The following is a 368-nucleotide window of genomic DNA, read 5'->3' as shown; positions in this document are numbered from 1 at the left end:
TATCTATCTATCTATCTATCTATCTATCTATCTATCTATCTATCTATCTATCTATCTATCTATCTATCTATCTATCTATCTATCTATCTTTAAATCAGATAAGTGGAAGAGAATGGATGGATCAGCCCTTCTTTATATGAGCCAACCCAAAAAGACCTAAAGACCACAGATTTAATCAATGCTTCAGATTATAATCTTTTTCTTATGTCAAATATTGTTACAAGCTTTAATTGAAAAGGATCCTGAAACTGGAAAATAAATAAAACGGTGCCTCTAACATGTCATGGATTCATACAGTTCATCCCAGGAGAACTGAAAAAAACTAAAGTTGTCAAACAAAGTGTAACTATGTGAGAGCAGCCTGAGCA

The sequence above is a fragment of the Pundamilia nyererei genome, unplaced genomic scaffold (genome assembly GCF_000239375.1).
Source record: "Pundamilia nyererei isolate P.nyererei 1_Seehausen unplaced genomic scaffold, PunNye1.0 scaffold00021, whole genome shotgun sequence".
In the NCBI taxonomy this organism is placed as follows: Eukaryota; Metazoa; Chordata; class Actinopteri; order Cichliformes; family Cichlidae; genus Pundamilia; species Pundamilia nyererei.
Note: the sequence above shows the minus strand (reverse complement) of the source record.